Genomic DNA, 11,182 nt, shown 5'->3' on the forward strand with positions numbered 1-11,182 from the left:
TATGAAAAAAGCTACTAAAACATGCATTACGTCTGGGAAACCTGCTGGAAAATTAGCTCATTTTGTTCCCAATGATTGCTTGGCTTGAAGAATGCTGACAATTGATTTTTTTCACCCTAAATTTTTTAACCTAGTATCCAGTTTCTTTTTCCAGATAAAGCCATGCTGCTATAGATGATTCAATTCACTTAAGTAGACGGAATTAAAAGAGTATGGCACTTCCTCAAATGACGCTTCCAATCTGCCAATTACATTTTGTTACTGCATTGGAAATTGGAGTGAAGGACATTACCAATTTCTAATTAATGATGTTAAAACAAATTCTCAGTGGTAAACTGTGTACTGGCCTTCTTCCAAGAACTATTTATTCCAAAGTTACTACTTTAACTAAAAATGAACAAAACTCTGGAGTTCACTTTATGTGGGTCATGAAAAGATTAGAAAAAATGCAGACAAAGAGGAAGTTGAGAAATTGAGGCCAAGATGGCGGGATGATTGAACTTTCTGTCATGCCCTTAACTGATGAAACTTTTAGATGGCCCCCTTTCCATGGACAGTGACAAATGAAGACATATCTGTGTCCACACATAATAGTCGGACACATGTTTGCCCTACCATACTAATTGCCAGCAAGCCAATCCTTTGTTCAGTAAAACTTTCATTAGGTTAAAAGGGCTGTATGGCAGGGCTACTGTGGGTATGTAAAATGCATGATAATTCTGCTGTAGGCCTCTCCTCTACTAACCCCTTGTCATGTCCACATCTGTCACGGAACTGCAGCAGTTATATTGAACACCAGAAGGAAACATGACAAACATCTACCCATCATATCTCCTGTTAATTATTAAATCTGTACTTATAAAAAATATGCGGAGCGGACAGTACCAAGATATTAGAAAGCTCTGTTTGACAAGCCTGTATTAACCTTTGCAAATGGATTGGCAATGAATAAACCAGAAGTCATCTATCTGGCAATAAATAGTTTAACGGGTTGAATCAATGTTTCGTACAGAAAATGGATGAGAGGACCTTGGCTTGGCCGCCGTCCTGATCCACAAAGATGCTGGTCAGTTAGGCTGGCTTAGGGCTACATCAAGATTTGATGCAGAGCAAATAATGACTGGTCATCTTGGAAAACCAACCTGTCACTATCTGGCCAGAATCATTGTATGTTTTGTTTGAAGAATGTGAGGAAGCTTCCCCCATTTTATGGCTTCCGAGTGTTCACAGAACCAGATCACCACTGACCCTGCATTCAATACTTTGAAAAGAGATTAATACAAAGGCAATTGATACTGTCTATCAATTGCATACTTTTATTATTTCCTCCTAGGATGTAAGTGACCCCTGTCGAACTATTACAACTAAGTATCCTGCTTAGCTTAGAGTCAAAGCGATTACCGTAAGGTGGCAGGGTAAGTTCAGATCCCTTATTGTCAGAACTCTGACCCAAATCTGTTACATTTTGGGGTAGAAAAGTCAATCCAAGAAGCCCCTGGAGTAATCGTAAAACCAGTCAACCTCAGATGACAAATGGCCTTGTGGCTACAGTAATTTGTTAGAGTAACCAGATATTTATTTTCAGGCTCATTACTTGTGTAATCCGGTATTCATTCCCGATAACACCCTGTATTCTCACTCAATAAATTCTGATGAAATGTCAAAGAATCTATTAATTTCTAATATTGGCTGGAAGTGGAGCCAGGCTGGATTGGCAGATTATTCATTATAACTTGCCATGCGAGACGGTTTCATAAACATTCATTGCTCGTTCTTGCAGAGAAGTGTCATTTATTTTTATAATGCCATATGCTGTTATGCCTTTACACGGCAATGATTAAATGCTGGCGGAGCAATAAGAGGTTTCATTCCACTTTATTTGCAAATGGATTAGAGGAAAGACACATATTTTACAATGGTCCATTGACAAGTTTATCATCTAGTTTTTATTAAGTGCATTACTCTTCTTTATGTCTGGCATGATGATCTAGAGGATGTCACTAGGGGAGCCTCTCTACATGATAAAACAATATCAGTGGCAGGGCTGTCTGTCCAGCATTGTGTCCATACAGGAAGCCAACAATACATCTAGACTTGTATGGATTGTTGCAGTACTGAAGCTCTGGTAATGAATGTGTTAGTTGTCTGTTTGACTTTTTTTTCCAAATTCTTTCATAGGCTCATTAGATTTTATTCAAGCAGAAAAAAAGCTGTAATTGAACTACTTCCAGTTGTATCCTTTTAACTCGGAATGCTTTCCTACTGTTATTTTGATAGCTTTCATATTTTTAGATATAATGTTTCAGACTTGCATTGAATTTTGGAGTTGATTCAGAACCTGAATCATTTCTTTTTTCAAATCAGAAAAAATGAAGCGGGCGATTCCGAGAACCAACTAATTTAATTGGTGTGGCCTTAAAGTGATTAGTAAATCTTTCAGGTGATAACATGACAATGTGCTCACATGCAAACAAAACTTCTATAAAGTACAGGTATTACCAGAACAAAGTAGTGATTTCTTGGGTACTCTTGCACTTAACTTGGTCCTATTCTGCAGTTAAGATTTCACCTCAACTGCCCTCTGTCATAAGACAGGCTTGTAATGAAACACAGAGAAGGATGTAAGTCGAATTGACTTCTTCTTTGCAGTAAGTGTGTAATGACCAAATATGGTGTGACATATCTTCCTCCCCTTTCAAACACAATACAGCAGTTGATCAGTTTCCCTTCACATTTAGAATAAGTGTTCCAGGGAGACTGTTGTACAGGCTGACAGAAGTTGATGACTTCTGACAAATGTGCAGCAGACATTGGTTTTATGATTAACCCTAGCTGTTACACCCGGGGAACAAATTGCAACTGAGGACTGATTTGTGTCGACAATGTGGGGAGCAAACCTCGGATCTGTCTCCAGTCGCCGCGGCAGATGTCCCACTTAATGCTGCAGTTTGCCGCAGCTGATTACTTGATGGTTTAATGACTAAGTAGAAAAATTCCCAACTTTGTCAAACTCCTACTTTACACGAGCGCGACAAGACTGAAGGGCCCAGGAATCCCTCTGATAAGAAAGCTCTCACCAGCCGCTCAGTGTAATGACATGACGTGAAATATTCAACAGCAATTTGAAGGGGACTTAAAATTCTTTATCTCACTCCACAAGAGAGCAGTACTGGCAGTAATAACACCACTGTAACATCTAATATGACTTTGCATGTTTATCTTATCATTTGCAGAGTGGGTGTTGAGAAATTGAAGCTGAAAGGCTTGATAAAGGGGATGAAACAGTAATAAAAGTGCTTAATGTTACGGTTGGCAAAGTGTATTCAGAGCTAATGGCAGATCGGATCACAGGTGCTTGGTTTGCTATTCTTTGGGCTTCGTTCTAAATTAAGCATGAACATGGGAATTTGGAGGGTATTTGTGTTATGCTTGGTGAATACTGGCAACATTTATCACCAGTTTATGCTGTCTGTGCTTGTCTTAAACCCAACAAGAAGATAATCAGAGCGAGATTAATTTTCCTTCTGACAAATTATTGGCATTATAGTGTTTCTGTACCAGTAAAATGTGCATCAATTACTACTGACACTTTTTTTATGTACCAACAATCTTTCCTAAAGTTTAAACAATGTTTTCTCCAGTGAAATTATAATATCTGTGCAATAAACACATTAAGATCTGCAACATGTAATGTTGCTTTTCTGTCGTAAGTATTATATACCATTGTATTGCACATATGCATATATTAGATTGTTCCTATAGTGAAATTACAAATAATCTACAAGGCATAGCATTAAAAATCAGAGCAAACCTGATTCATGAAATGCAGTGGAAACTTCAGATAACTTAAATTCCCTCTTGCAGTGCAACACACAATACCACGATTGTAATAACTCTTTTGTAAACAGCTCCAGTTGCCAGTTTGAATGAAGCTGTCTTTACCCACTTTAAGGGTATCACTTGCCAACCAAATCACAATGCACCATAGCTATTGTGTATGGAGAACGGCCCCTTTGACTGCCTGCCTGACCCCTTCTCTCCAGGGCTGCATGCAGGCATGGCGTGTGTACATCATCATCAAGTCATGCTACATTCTGATGATTGCAATTGTACATGCGGTACCTTGTCCGCAGCAAGCCCTGCAGATGTTATACAACAGAGGGGCAGGGCAAACAGTTGTAATTTGCGGCAATATTACCTGGCCTTTGAACCATGAAGTGCTCTGAGTCCAGCTGAAATGGTAATTATGGTGAAATCCTGTCCACAGTTGGGCAATATTGCTTGTAAGGTGAATAACCAGGAATGGGGAGCGGAAAGCACTACCACCATCTGGCAAGACTATTTTCAGGAAAAAAGAGGAATTTAAAAAAAAGACTACTCCACATTGACTTGAATGTTTTGCTTCATGTGTTATGTTTTCAATGTTTGCTCTCATTCTCAGTAATACAGTATGATAAAGAATCATTCAAAAGCAGCAGAATTTATCTGTTAATAAACAATTGTATAAGCCATATAGTCAATCTCACCTCAGTACAGGGAGATGCTGTTTTGGTATCAGCAATGTTGCTGGTAGCATCCCTATATACATTTACAAGACCATACAACAGTTTAACTGGACTGGAAACTCTTCATTTTCTTCCATCAGCTCAGATTACCACCTGAACAATGAATAAAAGGAGGTGAACAATACATTTGTAGGTATGAAGTAAGTATGGAAAAGCCTTTCTAAGATACAACGTTCAGTAAACCCTGCAGTTATAGTACAAAGCCCTTGCTTGTTACATGACAACCCATCTCTCCCTCCCTGCACAAGGCTGCTCCAAACCCATCTTCAGTCTGCTGTGGCACCTGGTGAGGGACGGCCCCATTCACACATCATCTGGGAGTGTCGGGGTTACAGATGGCATCGCCGGGGCAGACCTCCCATCCAATTATGACCTTATGATTACGATATGATGGTCATCTGCTGAAGTAATATCTGAACTGCCATATGATCATGAAAAAGTAATCTCCTGCAGAATAGGAACCTTACATCATTTCTGACACTTCAATGTGTCCTGTCAGAAAGAATACAGGTAAAAATGGCGCTGGGCAATTCTTGGGATATTTTTCCATTTTGCAAGTGCAGAACAGACATCAATCGCAGTTGTAATGTCAAGTAGCTGCATATTTCCATGTGACGCCAAATATATTTTATGACAGTAATGTTTCTTAAGTACCGATGGCCACTCAAATGGATCCATTTATCTAAATAGACAATACATTTTCATAAAGTTGTCTAATGGAAGTGCTTTTAATGTTAATCATTTTTTCAAATGGCCCAACATAACTGTCTGGGTACAAAGTTGCTTCTCACCATGGGTCTTGGATGTTATCTTAAAGTTTGCCTTATTCTGCGTTCTTTAAAAATGCAAGGGTTGTTCTTTGTCTACTTTGAGGCATCCAGTCTCTACTACTCTTTTTAGACAAAGCTGAAGGTTAATCCGGAAAGTGCTGACCTATAAGAATACTATGCCAATATGAGCATTTCTTTAGTTCACAGTTATTCATGTGTGAGATAAGCATTTCCTGGTCTTAAATCTGATGTCAAATTCAACATTACGTGTGCTTTACTTGCAATGTACCATAAAAGGGAAATATATTGATGTTTTCAATGAATTGACAGTGTTCTCCTGAATGCAATGAAGCAAATAATTACCCCACAGAAACCCCATCCACAAAATTAAAACAATAACAGAATTAACAAGTGGGGCAATACATATTGAGCTGGTGCTGTTGGATCGATCGGCACAATTCCGTATGTGGTCTGGACAATTTCAGGGGTAACGCTGAGTGCTGTATAACTCTTTTCATTTCCAAGGTTCATTTTGTAAAGCACACTGCTTACAACAAAATCAATAAATCAATTCCGCATTAATCTTTTATGGCAGCACCCATGTCGAGTGATATGACTGGCGTTTATTGCAGCTGAAACCGAGGGTTGGTTGAAAGCCTCTTGGCTGGCCGTCAATCAAAGGGTATGAACCACAAATTATTGGTTGTTCAGGTCATGCCTGGCTGGTTATATCAAAAAATGGTAGAGCTTAGACATTTGGCGGGAAAATCACTGCTAATATTAGGAAGAGAACAGATACATAAAGTTAAACTTGCTGCTTTGCATTTGCTCGTCTTCCTCAAGTCTGCATTGTTCTTCTATTGGCTTTGCATGTAATCCTTGCATCAGTTGACCAAAAGGAACAATGTTAATGTGATGCATTTGTTCAATATGTATAAGTTTAAAGACAAAGGGTTTTGAAATACATTAGATGTTACAACTTTCTGTACATGTCAGGTAATGAAAGTATCTGAAAAACAGAGTTTCAAGGAACTTTTCAACAAAAACAAAGCAGACAAAACTACTAGGATTTTTAGTACCTACTGTAACTATGGAACAGTACACTTATGACAAAGAAATGACCTTGTGACTCTATCATGATAAAAGGGCTGCCAACTGTTGTCTGCCATCTGATTACTCAATACTGTTAACTTAATGACGCTTTACGAGTTCATTTTGTGTTTATAGTTGGGACAGATAGTTAACAGTAAAACTGTGTATGTATTAGAGTGTTTTAGGGTCCTGTAAATATCCATAGTACACTTTATTAAGGAAATGGGAACAGTTATTGTCATTGCAGGTATCTGTTAATTGGATGACTCTTGTATTGAACAAGGGTTGGAACTGGAAGTGCTGTATGTCCACATCAGGACAATTCTGTGTTTGCAGCTGTTTCTGTCCACTACTTCTCTATGTAGCCACTACAAAGGTGACCATACGTAAACAGGTTAAACTTAGTGAGCTTAAGTCCTTCCTGCAACACCAGGTAGTGTATAGGGTGGTGCCCATCTCCAGTTCACTAGCTCTTGGGCCACACAGTAGGGCAATCACTACACCAGCGGCTAGTGCTAAGCAGAGAAAACAGTATGTATCATTTTTAAGTTGTTGGTATGACTCAACCTACTTGAGTAAAGTGTTCATCTTGCCATTGCATTTTTTGCTTATTTTGACATTAATAATACTAACTTTGGACCAAACTTTTGTGAATGAGAGAGAATTGTAGAAAAACAACATTGGTACTAACCTGTTCTAACACAATTTATAAAAGCTCTACAAATTAAGTATGTGTGGTGAATGTTGGCATCAGTTCATAATCCTGGCAATACTTATCATTCCAAGAGGAAGCTACCTGCGAGCATCTCGCTATACAGGTCTCGGAAGGCCGTGGAAAAATCTGCTGAAGCACCAAAGCTGAAAGATCAAAGGGCCTGGTGTCCAGCACTGCAAATTGGTGTCGGTTATGCTATGTCCGTGCAAGTACTAGATAACTGTGAACAAGGTTAGACGGGAGGACTAATAAAGGTCATAGAGGGAGGGCAGGAACGGATGGACGGACGGATGGATAGACCGACAGATGGATGAATGGATGGATGGAGAAATGGATGGATGGGTTCAGAGATTAAGAAATCACAAGATATTTTTCATGACTTAAACTTGGCTCAGTCCTGCAAGCTGATCATCATTTATGAATTTGTTCTTGCAAGTACAATTGGCTAGGGAATGATATCATGATAATGATAAAAAGAATACTAGTAATCCATGTTGGTCATAACAAAGTATGAAAGATAGGAGGATGACTGATTAATTCTGCTGAGATATTGATCCAAAATGTTGTATGCTGCAGATGATGTGAGCTCTGGCAAGTTAGGCAGTTCTGTTGGAATTCTGTTGCTGTACTTCAGATTGAAAAATGTTATGTAAACTAACAAACAACGGGATTACATGTTGAAGAATTCCCTGTGTGATATACAAATGAGTAGACATGTGTTACATGTTGGTCAAGACATCAAAGAGACGAACGACCATCTCTTGAGAGGAAATATCCAGGAAAATACTCTGTAGCATGTTAGGCAGAAGATAAAATTCAGAGCTTTCTCCCGTATTTGGTATGATCATCAAAAGAATTTGAAGGTTGCAATGTTTCCTGCTCATGCTTCAGAATATTTGCTGTCACAATTGGAGAAGCAAACAGACTGAGCATCCATGATTTCTTAGTAATTCAAATGTCTTTTGTTGCTTCTTGATCTTTATTTGTAAAAATGCTCATTATAAACTATTCCAATATTCTGCACATTAATGCCAATATTTCTTTAATGTTAATGAGAATGAACTATTAAAGATAATTCCATTTTTCCTGGGAAGGTTAAAGAACAAGGATACCCCTTTTCAGCCAATAGAGAATCCAACTGGCCCACCCAAGAATATATTTGGACTATTCCTTCCTTATAGGGCTGTTCATTTAATGATTTTCTATCCCAGTAGATGATGAGATTCTACTAGCCTTGTGCTCCTTACCAGTTACAGAGCTCTAATTAGGAAGTGTTCTTTAATTAAGTATGCTGAATGAATGTGGGATTACCCAGCTGGTTAAACTTGACCTGCCCAGCTGCTCTCCTGTGCTCCCATGGGCAGGCTCAATCCCAGAGGTTTTTATTAATGATGTCATACATATGCTGTATGATCAGTTGGTCAGCCTGTGTGCCTATGTGGATGAAATATCTAATGTCTTTTTACAGAATGCAAGGTAACCAAACCTATATTACAGGTGTGGTTCATGTAGTTCATACAGGAATATGGTGAATGCCTCATGCAGGAAGGCTCAAAGAGCAATGCACTTGGAAGTGTTTTTCCAAACTATTATTAAAGAAAGGAAAAGCTATTACACAGCGTTACTTCAAATCTATGCTTCAGGGGTGATTGTGATATTTCTAAATAGACACCATCTAAATTGATATCCAATGGATATCTGAAATGAACATAAAATACAATTATGCATTGTAAAATATTTCAAGATATAATTCTGGGAAATGATTTTTTCCTTCATGGCCTATGAAGGACATCAGCAAATTTTCACAGTCCTGAACTACAGTAGCAGAGTGCAGTATAATGAAGTGGGATGCACTTCTACCATAGGTGATAATGTGTGGGCCGTCTTCACACCTAGGTGATAATGAGCCAATATTTTAACATTCATTGTTCAGAGATAAAAGGGTTAATAGAAACAGTAAGGCACAGCTATAATAGACCCATGCTTTCATATGTAGCAAAAGCACAGCCATAAAAGAAGTGGACACTTGATTTGAGCATGGAGGTAGAAATGAATTGAGAATGTAAACAGTATCAACAGTAGAACCTAAGCTGGTAGAACTACACAGACTGAATACCAGGGCTGAAACTTGAGTGTAAAAATGGTCTTTATATTTACAAGTGGACAAGGGCAAACATGGTAGAACGAAGAGTGTCTCCTCCCAACAGTATACATCACATCCTCACCTCTACTGAAGACCCCAGCTACAAAAGGCAAAGCGGAGAGCTTTCATTAACGCTGATCAGTTGTTTTGTGAAAATGCATAGATTGGATCTCCTCGGCGGGGCGCTGATTTCCTCTGAGTGTTGCAACTGCCGCGGCACAAATCACCATATGAATGAGAGCCTGCCAGTTGCACTGCCCTGATACATAGCTTGACATTTGTCTCTTAATTTGTATGGTTCCATGTAAATACCTTGCTATTATTTGTACCGCGATAATAATGATGGAATAAATCCATTCCATTTAGGCTGAAAAACGCTATCTCCTCGTGGCTGATGTGTTCTCAGACTTGTCAAGGAGTATCTCAAAGTTTCATTTGGTTAATAGGTGATGGCAGGTTTCACTTTACTCTAGAGAGAACTCTTACAGAAATGGAATATGTAATGTTAGATGGAGTTATTGTCAAACATGGGTTATGTGGCTTCAACATTTTTTTATCATAGCTTTGGACTTAATTATTTCTTCACTTATCTTAAATGAAGTATGGTTATCTAGTTTTCAGCTCCCAAGAAGTTAGAACAATCAAGCTGTAAGAATTCCAGAAGTTCTTTCAAGTATCTCTTGTATCTCTTACCTTACTGCAAAGAGTCATTGTCCTTCAACATCTTATGAAACAATGGCCAAAAGGGGATTAGGGAGGCTTTATTGATTACAAGGTATAAGGAAGGCATCTGTCATTTCCGTGATCTCTCATTCTGTGATCAAAGAGTCCATAATGTTACCCCCAATGAATAATTGGCATATGTAAGTTAAGCAAGTTGGAAAAACTAGCATGGTTGCCTAGGCTCAACAATGCCATTCCTGCCAGAAGTAAAGAATGGTTTGCAAAGATGCCCTAATTATGATCCTAAAGATTACTGATCAAAGTGTCTCTCACTCTGTCGGAAGGAAACAGATCATCTAAGCATGTACAGCATGTCTGAGGATAAAGGAAAAAAAACTTCCAGCACTGGATAATTACATGGTACCAGGAGAATGGGGAGCTCACTTGTCATCTTGTTATCCATGCAGGTATGATCAAAGGACCGGCTCTTGGACACTTGCTGTAAGAAGTTGTCCTGAATCAATTGCCTTAGGAATGTTTGACTTCTCCAAGACAATAGAGTGACAAGTCGTGGCAACAATTAATTAGCCGGTACAGGGAATATGCTGGAGGCTTTGCGTCATCTCATCATCTCTCTCCAGTGTGATCAAAGCTGCTCCCTGCCTGCTCATTTCCATAACACACAGGTCCTAGCAGGAATTAATTGGAAGTCTTACCACAGGAGAGCTGGAAGGGGAATTGATGCACACTGCTAGATTATTAACATACACCCTGGTAGGGATTTGGGGCTCCTGTAGAGAGATTAGGAGAATAACACAAGACACAGATAAGCTGTCACATAACAAAGGGTTGTGTTTAACTGGTAGGAGAAAATTGTGCATTCAGTGGTATCAATACTGTTCAGAGGATAATTCTACACATAGAGGGTATCAAGTAAAACTGCACAAGAAGTAGACTTCGTTTTCTATTCTTTTGACAATTATATTCTTTCACTTTATGTCAAGAAGTGATGATCAATTTTCAGCTTAGCAGTCTATATATATATAAGGATGAGCTTTGTGGAGCCCTGTCCGGTCTAGCAGTGACTTGATGCACTCCTGTAAACAGTAAAACATTCAGATGTAAGTAAACAAACATGGATATCATCACCAGACATGAGATCAACCTGGGATACATGACAACATTGTCTAATAGAGCAGTTTGTGGCAGTTTTGGTACCAAGCTGTGCCTGTAG

Source organism: Branchiostoma belcheri, unplaced genomic scaffold, assembly GCF_001625305.1.
Source record: "Branchiostoma belcheri isolate BF01 breed outbred unplaced genomic scaffold, Haploidv18h27 scaffold3, whole genome shotgun sequence".
In the NCBI taxonomy this organism is placed as follows: Eukaryota; Metazoa; Chordata; class Leptocardii; order Amphioxiformes; family Branchiostomatidae; genus Branchiostoma; species Branchiostoma belcheri.